General features: G+C 45.0%; 1 protein-coding gene across 2 annotated transcripts in view; it reads right to left on the bottom strand.

Annotated features, from left to right (window-relative positions):
- Positions 1 to 21166, bottom strand: part of TSKU (tsukushi, small leucine rich proteoglycan) — a 128472-nt gene that overhangs the window by 96566 nt on the left and 10740 nt on the right. Inside the window, exon 1 of one of the 2 annotated variants that reach the window (XM_075851353.1) lies at positions 8960 to 9392. The exons of the other annotated variant lie outside the window; for it this stretch is intronic. The gene's annotated coding sequence lies outside the window, so the exon portion shown is untranslated. Of the gene's footprint in view, positions 1 to 8959; positions 9393 to 21166 lie in introns of those variants that run through there. 2 annotated transcript variants of the gene reach the window in all.

The following is a 21166-nucleotide window of genomic DNA, read 5'->3' as shown; positions in this document are numbered from 1 at the left end:
ATACAGCCCCCCTGTAGATAACGGCATACAGACCCCCCTGTAGATAACGCCATACAGCCCCCCTGTAGATAACGCCATACAGTCCCCCTGTAGATAACGCCATACAGACACCCCGTGTAGATAGCGCCATACAGTCCCCCCTGTAGATAACGCCATACAGAGTCCCCCTGTAGATAACACCATACAGCCCCCCTGTAGATAACGCCATACAGTCCCCCTGTAGATAATGCCATTCAGTCCCCCTGTAGATAACGCCATACAGCCCCCTGTAGATAACGCCATACAGTCCCCCTGTAGATAACGCCATACAGTCCCCCTGTAGATAACGCCATACAGTCCCCCTGTAGATAACGCCATACAGTCCCCCTGTAGATAACGCCATACAGTCCCCCTGTAGATAACACCATACAGCCCCTCTGTAGATAACGCCATACAGTCCCCCTGTAGATAACGCCATACAGTCCCCCCTGTAGATAACGCCATACAGCCCCCCTGTAGATAATACAGCACAACATGACATAATACAGCACAACATGACATAATATGAACAACATGACATAATAATACACTTTGCATAATACAACATAATATGACATAATACAGCACAACGTGACATAATACAACACAACATAACATAGGTATACAACACAACATGACATAATACAACCCAACATGCTATAACACAACACAACATGCTATAGTACAACAAAACATGACAAAAGGATATAGCCCAACATGACATTATACAATACAGCATGACATAATACAACTCAACATGACAACAGAATACAGCACAACATGTGATAATACTTTACAACACAACATGACAAAATAACACAACACAACATCACATAATACAACACGTTGACATCAGAAGATTGCAGGGTAAGGGTGAGGCCCTGGGTGAGTAGGTCTAATTATTTGGAATTCATTCTAGAGCAGGTGACTATATGCTGTAAGTTGTCTATATAAGTGTCATGGTCTGCTGATAATTTGACAAGTTTACCCTCAGAAATGTTGTCCGACCTGTGCACTGTCACTGCTTATGTAAGCTTCAAGCCTGTTTACATTTTTAAGCCTGTTAGGCGTTTATGTCTTACCCCTAAGGACAAGTTCACACAGGGCCGATACGCTGCGTAAAGTCACACAGCGTATCCGCCCTGCTACTCGCAAAAAATTCCGGCAGAAAAACCGCACCAAATTGTCCACTGCGGAAAGCCTGTAATGAAAAAAAAAAACTGCCTATACTCACAAAGGCGACGCGTCCCTCTGATGTCCTGGCCACAGCCGGCCTTAGGAGTGTGCGACCTGTGCGAGTGCACAGGGAGCTGCACCCTCCCAGCATGGCTATGGCACCACTAGGCTCTGCCTCTGCTCTGTCCTAAGAGGGGGAAGCTCTGTCCTTAGCCCAACCATGCAGGAAACCTGTGAGCCTGTCAGCAAGGAGGGTAATTGCCTATGTGTGTGTATATGTGTCTATGTATAATCGCAATCCAGAGAAAAATCTAGCTTGAAAATGCCTTCAATGGGAAGGTGAAACGTTGCCTCTATGTTGGGTGAATAAAAATGTTGGATCTTTATAATATTGGAGTGCTGCCTCTTTTTCTCTGGATTGCGATTGTGCGTATTTGGGGTTTCATGTCAAGTCTCCCCTGAGGATAGCACCCTCACTGCATGCTACGGTGCAGCTCCTATACTTTGCTTTTTCCTGTGTCTATGTATATGTTTCTGTGTTTGTATGTGTGTATATGTTCCAGTATGTGTGTTTATATGTGCCTGTGTGTCTATATATGTGTCTGCATGTGTATATGTCTCTGTATTAGGGTATGTTCACACGCAGTGAGAAAAAAGTCTGAAAACAGCTGCTGATTTTCAGACGTTTTTTTAACAACTCGCGTTTTTCGCGGCGTATTTTACGGCCGTTTTTGGAGCTGTTTTTCAATGGAGTCAATGAAAAACGCCTCCAAAAATGTCCCAAGAAGTGACATGCACTTCTTTTTCGCGGGCGGCTTTTTACGCGCCGTATTTTGACAGCGACGCGTAAAATTACACCTCGGGGGAACAGAACACCGTAAAACCCATTGCAGGCAATGGGCAGATGTTTGTAGGTGTATTAGGGGCATTTTTTCAGGTGTAATTCGAGGCGTAAAACGCCCGAATTACGTCTGAAAACACTGCGTGTGAACATACCCTCAGTGTGTATATGTTTCTGCGTGTGTGTATATATATATATATATATATATACATATACATATATATATATATATATCTATATATACATACAGGGGTGTAATAAGGAAATACTACGCCTCGTAGCAAACTTTTGACTGGGTCCCCCCTTCCCTGGTTGCCACACACAGCCCCCCTTGTAGATAGTGCCCCCCTGTAGATAGTGCCCCTCTGTAGATTGTACCATACAGCCCTCCCTATATAGTGGCATACAGCCCCTCTGTAGATAGTGCCACACAGCTCTCCCCCTGTATAGTGCCACACAGCCCCCTGTAGATAGTGCCCCCTCGCCCTTGTAGGTAGTGCCATACAGCACACTGTAGATAGTGCCACACAGTCCCTGCTGTAGATAGTGCCCCCCATATCCCCCTTGTAGATAGTGCCATACAGCCCCACTGTAGGTAATGCCATACAGCCCCCCCCCCCGTGGATAGTGCCTCCAAACAAATAAAACAAAAAAAATGTATACCCACGACAGGCACCGTTCCCACGACAAACAGAGCTGCTCCAAAGCATCAACGTCGACAGGATCTTAGCGTAGGCCGGCGTGTTCCAGTGACGTCAGCACACCAGCCTGCGCAGAGATCCTGTCCCTGCGCCTGATAGGCCTGTAGCCTATTAAATGGCAAAGCAGGGAGATACCCCTCATGACGCGGGCCTCGTAGCAGCCACCATGGCTGCTAAAGTGGTAATTACGCCACTATATATATATATATATATATATATATATATATGCACACATACATAAATACTGTATATATATGCCTCTATGTGTGTTTATATATGCTTGTGTGGGTATAGTTATCAGAGTGTGTTAACTGTGGTGTTACATAGGACTGTAGGTAACATCTACTACATTATCTGTACTCAGAGAGTTATCACTGTGTGCATACCTCCCAACTGTGTGTGGAGCTATCTACAGGGGGGCTGTGTCTGGAGCTATCTACTGGGGGGCTGTGTGTGGAGCTATCTACAGGGGGGCTGTGTCTGGGGCTACCTACAGGGGGGCTGTGTGTGGCGCTATGTACAGGGGGACTGTGTGTGGAGCTATCTACAGGGGGCTGTGTCTGGAGCTATCTACAGGGGGCTGTGTCTATGGCTACCTACAGGGGAGCAGTGTCTGGGGCTACCTACAGGGGGGCTGTGTGTAGCGCTATGTACAGGGGGGCTGTGTGTGGCGCTATGTACAGGGGGACTGTGTGTGGCGCTATCTACTGGGGGGCTGTGTGTGGTGCTATCTACTGGGGGGCTTTGTGTGGAGCTACCTACAGGGGGGCTGTGTGTGGCACTATGTACAGGGGGGCTGTGTGTGGCGCTATGTACAGGGGGGCTGTGTCTGGCGCTATCTACATGGGGGGCTGTGTGTGGAGCTATCGACATGGGGGCTGTGTGTGGAGCTATCTACAGGGGGGCTGTGTCTGGATCTATCTACAGGGGGACTCTGTGTGGAGCTATCTACAGGGGCTGTGTCTAGAGCTATGTACAGGGGGGCTGTGTGTGGAGCTATCTACAGGGGGGCTGTGTCTGGAGCTATCTACTGGGGGGCTGTGTGTGGAGCTATCTACAGGGGGGCTGTGTCTGGGGATACCTACAGGGGGGCTGTGTGTGGCGCTATGTACAGGGGGACTGTGTGTGGAGCTATCTACAGGGGGCTGTGTCTGGAGCTATCTACAGGGGGCTGTGTCTATGGCTACCTACAGGGGAGCAGTGTCTGGGGCTACCTACAGGGGGGCTGTGTGTAGCGCTATGTACAGGGGGGCTGTGTGTGGCGCTATCTACTGGGGGGCTGTGTGTGGTGCTATCTACTGGGGGGCTGTGTGTGGAGCTACCTACAGGGGGGCTGTGTGTGGCACTATGTACAGGGGGGCTGTGTGTGGCGCTATGTACAGGGGGGCTGTGTCTGGCGCTATCTACATGGGGGGCTGTGTGTGGAGCTATCTACATGGGGGCTGTGTGTGGAGCTATCTACAGGGGGGCTGTGTGTGGAGCTATCTACAGGGGGACTGTGTGTGGAGCTATCTACTGGGGGGCTGTGTGTGGAGCTATCTACAGGGGGGCTTTGTGTGGAGCTATCTACTTGGGGGCTGTGTGTGGAGCTATCTACAGGAGGGCTGTGTCTGGCACTATCTACTTGGGGGCTGTGTGTGGAGCTATGTACAGGGGGGCTGTGTGTGGCGCTAAGTACAGGTGGCTGTGTCTGGCGCTGTCTGCAGGGGGGCTGTGTGTGGAGCTATCTATGGGGGGGCTGTGTGTGGAGCTATCTACAGGGTGGCTGTGTGTGGAGCTATCTACAGGGGCTGTATCTGGCGCTATGTACAGGGGGGCTGTGTGTGGAGCTATCTACAGGGCGGCTGTGTGTGGAGCTATGTACACGGGGCTGTATCTGACGCTACATACAGGGGGGCTGTGTGTAGAGGTATCTACAGGGTGGCTATGTGTGGAGCTATCTACAAGGGGGCTGTGTGTGGAGCTATGTACAGGGGGGCTGTATGTGGAGCTATCTACAGGGGGGCTGTGTCTGACGCTATGTACAGGGGTCTGTGTGCGGAGCGATCTACAAGGGGGCTCTGGTGGATGATTTGTCCATTGACCGGTAGCAGAGTTACAGAACTGGAAAAAAAAAATCCCCATCATGTAACTCTGCTACCTGTGAATTGAAAAGTCATCCACCACAGGGTCTCCCTCTTGACTTTCATTGTTCTCAGCCTTTTGGTTTGTCCTGCAGCTGCCGCCGCCGTGATGAGAAAATGTTATACCCAAGATAGGAAAAGTAACATAAAGGCGACATAACCGGATCCATAATATCTGTGATATCCAGACAGTCTAGAGATCCGCAGTGAGAATGCGCGCGCGTTATTTGCAGAAGGATCTGGCCGTGATTTGATGTGTTTATGCGGGATATTTGGCGCGGTTAGGGGCGTGGCTTAAAATGACCCTCTTTTCCGAATTCAAAAGTTGGGAGGTATGCTGTGTGTTATCTGCGGTGTTACATAGGACTGCAGGTAACGCTACTACATTATCTGTACTCAGAGTGTTATCACTGTGTTATCTGTGGTGTTACATAGGACTGCAGGTAACACTACTACATGATCTGTACTCAGAGAATTATCACTGTGTTATCTGTGTTATTACATAGGACTGCAGGTAATGTCTATTACCTTTTCTGCAGTGTGTATGTATGTGCCTGTGTGGGTAAGTATGTGAATGTGTCTTTGTGCTTGTATATATGTGCCTTTATGTATTTGTATATGTTCCTGTCGGTGTATTTATGTGCCTGTGTGTGTGTGTGTGTATATAGGTGTTTGTATGTCTAAATATTTACCTTTATGTATGTATATATTCCAGAATGTGTGTATATATATTTGCCTGTTTGTCTAAATATCTGCCTCTATGTATGTACAGTATATATGTTCCAGTATGTGCGTGTCTATATATGTGGTAAATTTTTGGTTTGTGGAGGGCAGCAATAGAGTCCTGCACAGGGCGCCATCCAACCTAAAGCCGGCCCTGGTCCTGACGTTCTGCAGCCCTGGGATGACGTTTCATACCATGTGACCGCTGCAGCCTGTGATTGCACAGAAGAAGCATAGAATTCTGGGTAAGTATAAGTTTTTTTTTTTTTCTGAGTTGCAATTTTATTTTTAACTCAATGGGGAAAACCCGCAAAAAAAAGCAGCGATTATGCAAATACAAGTGACATGCTGCGGATTAAAAAAACGTACCGCAGGTGAATTTCTGAGAGGTTTTTCCGCTTATCATTTACGCAGCGGGTAGATGAGATTTGTTCAAATCTCATCTACTCTGATGCTACTGTATTATGCTGTGGATTTTCCGCAATGAAATCTGTTGCGGAAAATCCGCAGTATTTACTCTACCTGTGAACCCGGTCTAAAGGCACCACCAGGGCTCAGAATCTAAATTCTAATATAATCTAATGGACAGCCATTTATTTGAATATCCAGCATGTAACGCTACAATGTGGGGCTGGCCGCGGCTTCCCCCGGTGGTAGCAGCTGATCGCCTGAAGGAGGTAAAGATGCCACACCCATGGCGATCAACTAATCGCATCATTGTCCTTTTTTTTTCTTTTTTTTATAAAGGGTTATCTTTATGTGACAACCCCTTTAATTCAGGTGAAAATGAGAAACAGAACCTAATGAATTCCTGGGATATGACCCCTAACCCTGACACGGAGGTTTGGAGTTTGGGCCAAAAATATCTCAAGGTCCCAACCCTGTGATTGGTTGGCAGTTGAATAGGAACGGTCCTCAGGCAGCAGAACCAGGACCAAAGTAAAATTGACACAAGAGAGAAAAGTCAGCCCGGCCCAACAATATCGGCATATAAAGGGGGTAAATCGTATGTTTTCTCCCCTTACGTATAATTGTTTATACCTTTAATTGTGTGTTATTTTTGTGTTGCAATGTCTTATACTGTGCCCTGTATGTAATGACATGTTCACTGTGCACATTGTTGGCCATTGTTGTTGGAGGACTGGTAGGCTGTTGTATGCGGCTGTGCCGCCAGATCCTGCCATCACAGCAGGTGGAGGTGCCGGGCGTCAGTATAGGACACCCAGAGCCCGACGCTAACATAGGGGTGAGCCCTGTCTGTGCTTTACGCCAGAACGCTAGTCAAGAGGGGCCAGTGGCTGAGAGTAGCGATAAGGGGGAGTTTAGCGCCTAAAGAGGGAGAATGTGGCTGGGCCGCGTGAGGTGCTGTGGGAGCCTGTACCTGCTGCGTATGCAGTTAGGCCCTGAATTTTGCCACCATGAGACTGATGGCGGGATGTAAAGTGTAGCGGCGGGATACATGCAAAGTGGTTCAGAGATGTCGACAGAGGTACTCCAAGTCCCCCATAGGTTTCGATGTTAAAAAACAGTAAACCACATCGTATACATTTTTTTACTGGATGCCTCTGGATAGAATAGAACAGCTGACTACACTATTCTGTTCAGCAAAAACAAAAGGAATGGAAACTCTTTTGGCCTCTATCGGGAAATGGGGGTCTATTAATACATTTATTATATACGCCAGGAGCTGTCCTGGCATATACATTAAACGTGAACTTGAAGCACTGTGTGAACCAGCCTTACTGGGGAATGGCTGTCCTGAGGACTGGTGAGTCAAGTCACAAGAGTTCTTGAGAAGTAGAGACAAGTGGTAGTGAGTAATTCAAGCGTTACACTGTATTCTAGTTATTGTTATTGTTACCATAATAATTCTTGTTTGACTACCGTTGCAAATAAAAATTAGCAATCCTAAAGGTAAAAGCACACAGCGTATCCACCCTGATGCCCGTAGGGAGTTCCGGCCAAAAAAAACGCACCAAATTCTGCAATGAGAAAAACAAACAAAAACGGCTGAACTTACCATGGCGACGCTTCCCTCCAACATCCTGACATCCTGACGTTCTGCAGCCCTGGGATGACGTTTCATCCCATGTGACTGCTGGACAAAGAAGCACAGAATTCTGGGTAAAAAAATATTTTTTTAGTTGGGATTTTTACGGCGGAATCGCAGCTCTTCCACCGCAAAAATCGCAACATCTGCTATTTGTTGTGGGTTTTACCTCTCCCAATGTGGAAAACCCGCAACAAAAAAAATCACCGATTACGCAAAAACACTTGACATGCTGCGGATCGAAAAGCTGCACCGCAGGTCAATTTCTGAGCTTTTTTTCCGCTTATCATTTACTGTTTGTTCAAATCTCATCCACTCTGCTGCTCCTGGATTATGCTGCGAATTCTCCAAAAACTAAATCCGTTGCAGAAATTCTGCAGTATTTACGCTACTTGTAAACCCGGCCTTAAAGAGACGTTACCCCTTTCTAACTAGGACTTTGTCTGGGACTGTGTTGACCACCTTGTGATCTGGGACCGTACTATATCGCACTCTTGTTATTCTGTGTTGTGTGACGTGTACGCTGCATGCTCACACCTGTATGTGGCTGGACTTCTTTGTGAAAGATACCGGTGCAATGACCACGAAAACCCATGGTGGCGCAAGGCGCATCTCTTTAGATAACCCCTACTTGTTAAAAGGCTCCCTTGACAAAAAACTAATCACAAAGTGTCCCCCTGCTCGGAGCCCCAGTGATGAGATGTGATCTGTGGGGAACCTGGCAGAAAAGTGTTTCATTTCCCTGCAGCGCCACCACAGGGGAAATGAATCATTACACAGTGCCTATTAAAATCAATGAGTTTGTCTGTGTAATGCAGGACAAGACAGGTCCTCCAGAGTGAGAGATGCTCGAGGACCCCCCTCTATTTACTCAGAACTTCTGGAAATGGGTTTTCTAAATCAGACAATTTGATATGTTGTCTTCAGTACCAAAATTTGGTGCTGATTTCGGTCGGAGCTCTAGTTTTACTTCTCTATTCAGCCTCCTCGTGGAATGGGAGTTAAGGGATCACTGTTCTCCTGATAGGTGGGAGTCCAAAAGGTAAAACCTGTATTTATCAGACATTTATGGGATATCCCAAGGTGCGAAAACTCCTGCATTACAATACCCATGGTGATACTGTTGGGGATTTGCAACCAAAAATGTTATAATTTATCCGTGGTAAAGAACCAAGTAGAGAAGGAAGTTGAAAAGAATGTAATCACCCGGGATGTTTCATGAGACAACTGAGATGTTACCAGATATCCAACTGTGGAAGCAAGAAAGACAACAAGGCGTACACTATAATGGGAAACAAGAACATTCAAAGCAGTTGGAGGAAATTACCTGAAGTTTTTGCATAATGTAACTTTTTCTTTAAATAAACTCCACTCCTTACACGATATAATTGTCTTAGAGGAGATCTTGACAATGACTATCCACCAAGAGCCATCATGCAATGTCACTTTCTTCAGAAGTTCTATTGAAAAATTCTGAATCTTGAATTGTATTGTACACCTATGACAAGCTATGGGGTCGTTGTGCCCATCAAGTTGGTTTTGAAACATTGTGACCTGACCACGTGAGCAGTGTTCCTCTCGAATGTCCTGTCTTCTGTTTGGGTCTTCAGACTTCTCTTTGCTCAATTGACAAGATTTTAGAAGATTATCTTCTTGTTTTTATTTTATTTTTTTACTTTTCGTAGCATAATAGTCGTTTCTTCTTAGCTGGGTCTTCTCATAGTTACATAGTAAAAACGACCTATGTCCATGTGTTCAACCTGGGAAATAGAGAAGATGTGGATTTAGGGAAGGGATATGGGTACATTTTCGATCTTTGTTTACGCCTATTGATCCAGTAGAAGGCAAAATAAACAAGACATGAGGCATGAGCCAATCTGCCCGAAAAGGTCAAACATTTCCTTCCTGATCCCAAGTGGTGATCGGATTGGATCAACACTCAAACAAGAACTCTATACATTTTTTTGAAAGCCTCTCATCTATTCTTGAAGCCATCTATTATGTGGCCAGCTCCCAAGGTGACTAGTCCACATCTTTATCTGGTCGCCTCTGGAGATTGGACCTTTTTTTCTCTAGACGGAAGGAGTGTCCCCTTGTCTTTTGAGGGGTTTTTACATGGAACAGCTACTCACTTTATATTTGGTATGTGCCAAAACTTAGATTTATCATGCCCCCTTAGACGTCTCTTCTCAAAACAAAATAAATTAAATTCTTTGAATTGTTCGTCATAAATATGATCTTTTATGTCCCTCATTAGTCGCTTTTTTTTTTTTACCTTTTCTATGAACTGGTGCCCAGAACTGAACTGCATATTTCATATGAGGCTGCACTAATGCTTTTTAGTGGTGATATTATATCCCTGTCCTGCAAGTCCATACCTCTTTTAATACCCAACAATATTCTGCTGGCTTGATATGCAGCTGATTGACATTGTGCTGTTATATGGCTTATGATCTACAAGTACACCCAGATACTTCTCCTAATATGTTTAGGATACGATGAAGCTTTAGTCTGGTCATTTGGTCTTCAGGTTGGAGGTTTTCCTTGATTCAGTCAAGATCTGTGTGTTTGTATTCCTTGTTGTCCTAGGTATTCTTGGTAGTCCAAAGTGCAAGAGTGCTAATACTTTTCCTGTGCCACTTTAATTGTCTGGATTTCATGTCTAGAAAAACCATGGACAATCCCAAAACCTTATCTACATCTCCTTTTTCATTCCAATTCCCAGTATACTTTGAATGTATTGATTGCGGCATCCTTTCTTGTTATCTAGGCATAAATGGTCTACTACTTCTGTGTCTATCTGATTAGAGTTAAAGGGATTTCGAAACTCCCAAAAAAAAAAAAAATTTGCAAATAGCAGGATGTGTATAATTAAAATATATAACCTATACTCACCTCTTTATCCCCCTTCCCCCCCCGCAGCTCCAGCACCATCGCTCTGGTGGTCCTGACCGGTCTCTGTTGACTTACCTTCAGCAATGGTGCCCCGTTCTTGCACGTGACCTCTGCAGTCAATCACTGGCCTCAGTCATGATGCTAGCAAGAACATCACATCACCACTGAGGCCAGTGATTTACGATATAGAACAATGATTGACAAGGATTGTCGTTCTCAGTCTAATCCCTTCCCCCTTTAATTAGCGAATAGTTATTTCTATAGAGCACTGGTGGTTCAATAGTGGATCGGTATACTTAACATTTTGATATTAGACCACCAGGCTCATCTCTGTGCTCTTCACCGTAGAACAGGCAAAATGCCCTCTTTGCAGGTTCATGTTTTATCTTGCCCATCACCACTCTTAGGGATGCAAATATTGGAAGGTTTGTTAAAGTGGCAACTTTTTTGGTCCAAAATTATTAGATGTGAACCATACACGTGATGATGAAACCCTGATGGATTTAGTAAGACACGGCAGTCAAAAGGCAGCTGCACCCATAGATATCAAAAGGGGTGTTTCCATCTCAGGCATGTATGGCATAGCCAGAGACGGAGGTGGCTTCACCTGCGTGCAACCCTCTCAATGCTAGTTTATGGGCATTGTGAAATGCTCAGCTGCTTCGTAACACCCATAAAACGCAATATAGCCGCACGCCTGTTAATTCACATTGTCTCCTAATCTTTGAAGCGCCAAACAGGGAAGCAAGATGTGCCATAGATGTCTCAGGTGGGAAAACCCCTTACGTTTTATGTTGACCCTTGGGAGTAGTACAACCTGTCGGGCCCTCAGAACAGAAAAGGTTATGCACCCCTGATATAAAAGAATTGAAAATCCATCACAGAAAAAGTGGTCTACATTAGCAGTGGTGTTCTCATTGTGGTGGTGATCTCATAGAGGTAGTAGTCTCATAGTGATGGTCATCTCATATAGGTGCTCTTCTCATAGAGGTAGTAGTCTCATAGTGGTGGTGTTCTCATATAGGTGGTCTTCTCATAGAGGTAGTAGTCTCATAGTGGTGGTGTTCTCATATAGGTGGTCTTCTCATAGAGGTAGTAGTCTCATAGTGGTGGTCTTCTCATATAGGTGGTACTCTCATTATGGGGGTCTTCTCATAGAAGTAGTCTTCTCATAGAGGTACCTTTCTCATAGTGGTGGTCTTCTCAAAGAGGTGGTCTTCTCATAGTGGTGGTCTTTTCAAAGACCTGATCTTCTCATAGTTGTGATCTTCTCAGAGAGGTGGTCTTCTCAAGAGGTGATCTTCTCATTGTGGTGGTCTACTCATAGAGGTAGTCTTCGCATAGAGGGGCTCTTCTCATAGTGGTGGTCTTCTCATAGTTGTGTTGTACTAATAGTGGTGGTGCCCTCATAATGGTGGTCTTCTTATAGTCATGGTCTGCTTACAGAGGTGATCTTCTCATAGTGGTGGTCTTCTCAAAGAAGTGGTCTTCTCATAGTGGTTATCTTCTTATAGAGGTGGTCTCATATAATTGATCTTGTCCTAGTGGTGGTCTTCTCATAGTGGTAGTTTTCTCATAGAGATGATCTTTTTATAGTGATGGTCTTCTCATAAAGGTGATCTCATATAATTGATCTTCTCCTAGTGGTGGTCTTCTCATAGTGTTGGTCTTCTTATAGAGGTGGTCTGGTCTTCTCATAGTGGTGGTCTTCTCAAAGAGGTGGGCTTCTCATCGTTGTGGTCTTCTCATATAGGTGGTTTTCTAAAGAAGTGGTCTTCTCATTGTGGTGGTCTTCTCATTGTGGTGGTCTTCTCATAGTGCTTGTCTTCTTATAGAGGTGATCTTATATAAGTGATCTTCTCTTAGTGGTGGTCTTCTCATAATGGTGGTCTTCTCATAAAGATGGTCTTCTAATAGTGGTGGTCTTCTCATTGAGGTGGCAGTCTCAAAGTGGTGGTCTTCACATTGTGGTGGTCTTTTCATAGAGTTGGTCTTCTCATAGTGATGGTCTTCTTATAGAGGTGGTCTTCTCATATAATTGATCTTCTCCTAGTGGTTGTCTTCTCAAAGAGGTGGCCTTCTCATAGTTGTGGTCTTCTCATATAGGTGGTTTTCTAAGGAGGTGGTCTTCTCATTGTGGTGGTGTTCTCATAGTGCTTGTCTTCTTATAGAGGTGATCTTCTTATATAATTGATCTTCTACTAGTGTTGGTCTTCTCATAATGGTGGTCCTCTCATAGAGATGGTCTTCTCATGGTGATGGTCTTCTCATAGAGATGATCTTCTCCTAGTGGTGGTCTTCTCATTGAGGTGGCAGTCTCAAAGTGGTGGTCTTCTCATTGTGGTGGTCTTTTCATAGAGGTGGTCTTCTCATAGTGATGGTCTTCTCATAGAGGTGGTCTTCTCATATAATTGATCTTCTCCTAGTGGTGGTCTTCTCATAGTGGTGGTCTTGTCATGGAGGTGGTCTTCTCAAAGTGGTGCTCTTCTCATAGTGATGGTCTTCTCATAGAGGTGGTCTTTGCCTTACAGTACTTTGGGTGGAGTGACACTTATGACACTCGTTCTTTGATTACCGTGACAGGAATTCCAGACTTTCCCATTCACAAGTAATTACCCAGCATTATTGAGAATTTACTTTCTAGTCATGAAGCCATGATGTCACCATTAACTCTTTCAATTCCATGCCAGATCTATTAATGCAATGATTTGAAATGAACACAGAAGCCACACACAGGATGCGGAGTTACAATTTATCCAGTACGTTCCCATCTATAATTGCAGCCATTACTAATATTATAGGACTAGTAATGAACCTTCCGGTAGAGTAGACCAGAGCTCGGCCTTGGAGTAAGGAGTTCTGTCTGAACATGTCTGAGATTTCTCCTGACTCATCGGCAGTGACATAGAATTACTAATGTTTTTCTTCCTGAACGGCGTGACTTCATCTATTGTGCAATGTGCTGGGGGACGAGAGGGAGACCAGACGGGAGAACATAAAGGAAAGCTTCACATATGCTGAATGCGGGTGAACAACACTAAAGGGTTAAATATAAACATAAATAATAAGTATCATAATAATAATAATAATAATAATAATGATGATAATAGTAATAGTAATAATAATAATAATAATAATAATAATAATAATAATAATAATAATAATAATGATGATAATAGTAATAATAGTAATAGTAATAATAATAATAATAATAATAATAATAATAATAGTAGTAATAATAATAATATTAAGCATCTACACCGCACATGTGCTGCTCACAGGGGATATGGTATTGTCTGTACTGGCCAAATGTTATGGGGGCACTGTGGCTGTTGTTATTGTGGAAATCATGGCTATTATAGGCCACTCTTAAAGAGGCTCTGTCACCAGATTTTGCAGCCCCTATCTGCGATTGCAGCAGATCGGCGCTGCAATGTAGATTACAGGAACGTTTTTATTTTTAAAAAACGAGCATTTTTGGCCAAGTTATGACCATTTTTGTATTTATGCAAATGAGGCTTGCAAAAGTACAACTGGGCGTGTTGAAAAGTAAAAGTACAACTGGGCGTGTATTATGTGCGTACATCGGGGCGTGTATTGTGTGTACACATCGGGGCGTGTTTAAAGTAAAAGTACTAGGCGTTTGTACTTCTTTTACTAGCTGTGCGTTCTGACGAGAAGCATCATCCACTTCTCTTCAGAACGCCCAGCCTCTGACAGTGCAGACACACAGCCGTGTTCTCGAGAGATCACGCTGTGACGTCACTCACAGGTCCTGCATCGTGTCAGACGAGCGAGGACACATCGACACCAGAGGCTACAGATGATTCTGCAGCAGCATCGGCGTTTGCAGGTAAGTCGATGTAGCTACTTACCTGCAAACGCTGATGCTGCTGCAGAATCAACTGTAGCCTCTGGTGCCGATGTGGCCGACACGATGCAGGACCTGGGGCAGGAAGTGACGTCACAGCGTGATCTCTCGAGAACACGGCTGTGTCTGCACTGCCAGAAGCTGGGCGTTGTGAAGAGAAGTGGATGATACTTCTCCTCAGAACGCCCAGCTAGTAAAAGAAGTAAAAACGCCCCGATGTACGCACATAATACACGCCCACTTGTACTTTTACTTTTAAACACACCCACTTGGACTTTTGCAAGCCTCATTTGCATAAATACAAAAATGGTCATAACTTGGCCAAAAATGCTCGTTTTTTAAAAATAAAAACGTTACTGTAATCTACATTGCAGCGCCTATCACATGCAATAGCAGATAGGGGTTGCAAAATCTGGTGACAGAGCCTCTTTAAGGGGGCTTTGCAGCTACCTTTGGTATGAGAAATTGTAGTTGTAATTGTTATGGGGCTCTGTGACTGTCACTTTATTGCAAAAACTGTGACTGTTATGGAGCACTGTAGGCACTGTGAGTGTTACTGTTATGAGGAACTGTGACTTTAAAATGTTAGGGTCCTTTTGCTGTTATTTTTATTGGGGACACTGCGGGTTTTGCAGTTATGTAAGAACTGTGTCTCTGTTATGGGAGCACTGAAGATGTCACTTTTATGGGGATACTGTGACTGTCAATTTTATGGAAGCACTTTGGCTGTCACTGTTATGATGAAGGCATTGTGGCTGTCACTTGTAGGCACTCCACTGTGGCTGTCATCGCTATGGGGACACAATAACTGTAACGGTGCATTTGGGCTGTCTTTTTATTTTAGGGTGCTGTGGCTGTCACTTTTATTGAGGACAAAGTGGGTGCTGCTTTTATAGTGTGTTTGACTTTCACTGGTATGGGGGTGCTGTGGCTGTCACTGCTATTGTGGACACTTTGGATGTTGCTGTTATGGGGCACTGTGGATTTGACTGTTAAGGGGACACTTTTGCTGTCACTGTTATGGGGCACTGTCACTGTCACTTTTATGGGATCGGTGGGGCTGTCATTGTTTTGGAGGCTCTGGTACTGTCACTGTTCTTGAACTACTGTGGCTGCAACAATTATTGTTGACACTGTGGCTGTAAATACTATGGGGACAGTATTAATGTCACTGTTATGGGGGCACTTGGGCTGTAACTTTTATTGTTGGACACTGACTGTCACTGTTATGTGGGCACGATGGCAGTCAGTATTATGTGCACACTATGACTGTCACTGTTAAAGCGGCGCTGTGGCTTACACCGTTATATGGGCACTGTGGTTGTTATTGTTATGGGGAATTGTGGATAGTGTTAAAAAGGGTTATGCGAAAATTTTATCACAGAATAATGGTTATTTGAAATTTCACAAGTGCTAGCAAAAATTTCAAGGGAACATTTTATTTTAAGTTTTTTTATACGAAACATTCTCAACCCTTTTATATAATTATCAGAACATCTGATGGTCCGGTCCGAAATTTGACTAATTAACTTTTCCGTGTTGGAACTTTGAAGACGTATTAATTACGTTACATTTTACTGGCCTTTAATGAAGCCCATCTGTCCTTTTGTATTTGGAGGGAAATCCTCGACTTCCAGGATTTAATCCTATTTTCCAAGATCTAACGAGTCTTCAGAATTTTGAGCTTTCCTGGCAAAGTCTCCTCGGCCATTGGGATTCTTCCAGTCACCTGATCTGTGTTTAAAGGATTCCCTCTAATCTTATTTAATCCCAGTCTGATCTATCCTAATCCTCCTCTTTTTGCTTAGCTGAGGCATTTTAGGGGCAAAACACATTAAAAGTTAAATTACTAAAAACATAGAAACAATACCCAGGACGCCTGAATCAGCAAATATTATTTCATATAAATTCCCATGAAATAATATAATCCCCTAACCTTTTGTTTTCTAAAATACTTTATGTTTCAATTCATCAACTTTTTCCAACTCTCTGCTCCCTGTTAGGCTATGTTCACACGGGGTCTTTTGCCGAGTTTTTTGACGCGGAAACCGCGTCGCAAAACTCGGCAGAAACGGCCCGAGAACGCCTCCCATTGATTTCAATGGGAGGCGTCGGCGTCTTTTTCCCGCGAGCAGTAAAACTGCCTCGCGGGAAAAAGAAGCGACATGCCCTATCTTCGGGCGCTTCCGCCTCCGACCTCCCATTGACTTCAATGGGAGGCAGGAGAAAGCGTATATCTCGCTGTTTTATGCCCGCGGCGCTCAATGGCCGCGGGCGAAAAAACGGCGCGATAATTGCTGTTCACACGGAGTATTTTGGGGGAGGAATATCTGCCTCAAAATTCCGTTTGGAACTTTGAGGCAGATATTCCTCCCCCAAAATACTCCGTGTGAACATAGCCTTAGAGAATGGCAACATTCTTGTTTATATTACAAGACTGACTAGCACAATTCTTCTCACGGCTGACTGATGGTTACATTTGTACCCAGTCTAGATACTAACTGGACAGAGTGTGTTAGGACAATTCCCATCAACAAGGGGAGTAGTAACAAACAGTTGTTAATTTAGTCAGACATTTCCAGGAGGAATAACAGAAGAACAGCAATGAAGAGAACTAAGAAAGGTGTTCCCGAAATATAAATGTAGTAAAATAGACGTATCAAGAGAGCAAGCAGCTCCTCTATACTACACCACACAGGAGAGCTGACAGATCCTCAGTACCACACCACACAGGAGAGCTGACAGATCCTCTATACTACACCACACAGGAGAGCTGACAGATCCTCTATACTACACCACACAGGAGAGCTGACAGATCCGCTATACTACACCACACAGGAGAGCTGACAGATCCTCTATACTACACCACACAGGAGAGCTGACAGATTCTCTATACTACACCACACAGGAGAGCTGACAGATCCTCAGTACCACACCACACAGGAGAGCTGACAGATCCTCTATACTACACCACACAGGAGAGCTGACAGATCCTCTATACTACACCACACAGGAGAGCTGACAGATCCTCTATACTACACCACACAGGAGAGCTGACAGATCCTCTATACACCACACAGGAGAACTTACAGATCCTCTATACTACACCACAAAGGAGAACTGACAGCTCCTCTATACTACACCACACAGGAGAGCTGACAGCTCCTCTATACTACACCACACAGGAGAGCTGACAGCTCCTCTATACTACACCACACGGGAGAGCTGACAGCTCTTCTATACTACACCACACAGGAGAGCTGACAGATCCTCTATACTACACCACACAGGAGAACTGACAGCTACTCTATAATACACCACACAGGAGAGCTGACATATCCTCTATTCTACACCACACAGGAGAGCTGACAGCTCCTCTATACTACACCACACAGGAGAGCTGACAGATCCTCTATACCACACCGGAGAGCTGACAGATCCTCTATTCTACACCACACAGGAGAGCTGACAGCTCCTCTATACTACACCACACAGGAGAGCTGACAGCTCCTCTATGCCACACCACACAGGAGAGCTAACAGCTTCTCTATACTACACCACACAGGAGAGCTGACAGATCCTCTATACTACACCACACAGGTTAGCTGACAGCTCTTCTATACTACACCACAAAGAACTGACAGCTCCTCTATACAACACCACACCATACAGGAGAGCTAACAGCTCCTCTATACTACACCACACAGGAGAGCTGACCGCTCCTCTATACTACACCCAACAGGAGGGCTGACGGATCCTCTATGCTACACTACACAGGAGAGCTGAGAGCTCCCCTTTACGACACCACATAGGAGAACTGACAGATCCTCTATACTACACCACACAGAAGAGTTGACAAATCCTCTATACTACACCATACAGGAGAGCTGACATCTCCTCTATACTACACCACTCAGGAGAGCTGACAGATCCTCTACACTACACCACACAGGAGACCTGACAGATCCTCTGTACTACAACACACAGGAGAGCTGACAGCTCCTCTATACTACACCACACAGGAGAGCTAAGAGCTCCGCTATACTACACCACACAGGAGAGCTGACAGATCCTTTATACTACACCACAGAAGAGCTGACAGATCCTCTATACTAAACTACACAGGAGAGCTGACAGATCCTCTATACTACACCACACAGGAGAGCTGACCGCTCCTCTATACTACAGCCCACAGGAGGGCTGACGGATCCTCTATACTAAACTACACAGGAGAGCTGAGAGCTCCCTTATACTACACAACATAGGAGAACTGACAGATCCTCTATACTACACCACACAGAAGAGTTGACAAATCCTCTATACTGCACCACTCAGGAGAGCTGACAGATCCTCTATACTACACCACACAGGATAGCGGACAGATCCTCTATACTACATCATACAGGAGATCTGACAGACCCTCTATACTACACCACACAGGAGAGCTGACAGACCCTCTGTACTACTCCACACAGGAGAACTGACAGCTCCTCTATACTACACCACAAAGGAAAACTGTGAGATCCTCTGTACTACACCACACAGGAGAGCTGAAAGCTCCTCTATACTACACAACACAGGAGAGCTAACAGCTCCTCTATACTACACCACAAAGGAGAACTGACAAATCCTCTATACTACACCACACGAGAGCTGACAGATCCTCTATACTAAACCACACAGGAGAGCTTACAGACCCTCTGTACTACACCACACAGGAGAGCTGACAGATCCTCTACACTACACCACACAGGAGACCTGACAGATCCTCTGTACTACAACACACAGGAGAGCTGACAGCTCCTCTATACTACACCACACAGGAGAACTGACCGATCCTCTATACTATACCACAACGGAGAGCTGACAGATCCTCTATACTACACCACACAGGAGAACTGACAGCTCAACTATACTACACCACAAAGGAGAACTGACAGATCCTCTATACTAAACTACACAGAAGAGCTGACAGATCCTCTATACTACACCACATAGACGAGCTGACAGATCCTCTATACTACACCACACAGGATAGCGGACAGATCCTCTACACTACACCACACAGGAGAGCTGACAGATCCTTTGCACTACACTACACCACACCAGAGAGCTGACAGATCCTCTATACTACACCACACAGCAGAGCTGACAGATCCTCTATACTGCACCACATAGGAGAACTGACAGCTCCTCTATACTACACCACAAAGGAGAGCTGACAGCTCCTCTGTACTACACAACATACAACTGACAGCTCGTCTATACTACACCACACAGGAGAACTGACAGATCCTCTATACTACACCACGCAGGAGAGCTGATAGATCCTCTATACTACACCACACAGGAGGGCTGACATCTCCTCTATTATACAGCACACAGGAGAGCTGACAGATCATCTATACTACACCACACAGGAAAGCTGACAGCTCCTCTATACTACACCACACAGGAGAGCTGACAGATACTCTATACTACAACCCACATGAGAACTGACAGATACTCTATATTACACCACACAGGAGAGCTGACAGATCATTTATACTACACCACACAGGAGAGCTGACATGTCCTCTATACTACACCACACAGGAGAACTGACAGATCCTCTATACTACACCACACAGGAGAGCTGACAGCTCCTCTATACTACACCACACAGGAGAGCTGACAGATCCTTTATACTACACCACACAGGAGAGCTGACAGATCCTCTATACTACACCACACAGGTTAGCTGACAGCTCTTCTATACTACACCACAAAGGAGAACTGACAGATCCTCTATACTACACCACACAAGAGAGCTGACAGCTCCTCTATACAACACCACACCATACAGGAGAGCTAACAGCTCCTCTATACTACACTACACAGGAGAGCTGACAGATCCTCTATACTACACAGGATAGCGGACAGATCCTCTATACTATATCATACAGGAGAGCTGACAGACCCTCTATACTACTCCACACAGGAGAACTGACAGCTCCTCTATACTACACCACAAAGAAAAACTGTTAGATCCTCTGTGCTACACCCAACAGGAGAGCTGACAGATCCTCTATACTACACCACACAGGAGAGCTGAGAGCTCCTCTATACTACACAACACAGGAGAGCTAACAGATCCTCTATAGTACACCACAAAGGAGAACTGACAAATCCAATATACTACACCACACAGGCGAGCTGACAGATCCCCTACACTAAACCACACAGGAGAGATTACAGACCCTCTGTACTACACCACACAGGAGAGCTGACAGATCCTCTATACTACACCACACAGGAGAGCTGACCGCTCCTCTATACTACACCCAACAGGAGGGCTGACGGATCCTCTATGCTACACTACACAGGAGAGCTGAGAGCTCCCCTTTACGACACCACATAGGAGAACTGACAGATCCTCTATACTACACCACACAGAAGAGTTGACAAATCCTCTATACTACACCATACAGGAGAGCTGACATCTCCTCTATACTACACCACTCAGGAGAGCTGACAGATCCTCTACACTACACCACACAGGAGACCTGACAGATCCTCTGTACTACAACACACAGGAGAGCTGACAGCTCCTCTATACTACACCACACAGGAGAGCTAAGAGCTCCGCTATACTACACCACACAGGAGAGCTGACAGATCCTTTATACTACACCACAGAAGAGATGACAGATCCTCTATACTAAACTACACAGGAGAGCTGACAGATCCTCTATACTACACCACACAGGAGAGCTGACCGCTCCTCTA

The sequence above is a fragment of the Rhinoderma darwinii genome, chromosome 2, assembly GCF_050947455.1.
Source record: "Rhinoderma darwinii isolate aRhiDar2 chromosome 2, aRhiDar2.hap1, whole genome shotgun sequence".
In the NCBI taxonomy this organism is placed as follows: domain Eukaryota; kingdom Metazoa; phylum Chordata; class Amphibia; order Anura; family Rhinodermatidae; genus Rhinoderma; species Rhinoderma darwinii.
The sequence above is the reverse complement of the archived record's forward strand: the minus strand, read 5'-3'. Positions and strand labels throughout refer to the sequence as shown.